Consider the following 517-nt stretch of genomic DNA (forward strand, 5'->3'; position numbering starts at 1 on the left):
CTTCCGGGGGCAGCCCAGCGTCCGACCCTGACCCCCCCAGCCACAACCTCCTTCATTTCTCCCCTCTGCATTTTTCTCCCCATGGCTCAGCGGCTTACTTATTTTGCCATGTTATGCAGATCCCTTTCTGTCTCCTTCAGATCCCACTTGCCTTCCCTAGATGCTGTCCAGCTGAAAAGCAACGTGTTACAGGATCCCTGCGGGTCTCTTCAAGCTGCACTCAACAGATGCTCGTGTAACTTCAGATTTTGGCATGATTAAAAAGAAGAGGAAGAGGCCTGGGAGCTTTAAAATAGGTATGTGGTTGAAGCTGGCATGAAAACAAAAGCAGATATAAGTCACATCCTATTTTTTCCCCCGAACCAAAGCAGAATCAAAACATCCTTTTGCTTTAGTCAAATTAAAACAAAATAGTCAAACAAAATACCCCGGGTAGTAAACAGAGCTGTTAACTTGTTGCTGGTAACCACAAGATCATCAGCGGGGTAGGAGTTGCAGGAGCGCTGCAATGCTGACA

This window comes from Egretta garzetta, unplaced genomic scaffold, assembly GCF_000687185.1.
Source record: "Egretta garzetta isolate BGI_Z169 unplaced genomic scaffold, ASM68718v1 scaffold108, whole genome shotgun sequence".
NCBI classification, from domain to species: Eukaryota; Metazoa; Chordata; class Aves; order Pelecaniformes; family Ardeidae; genus Egretta; species Egretta garzetta.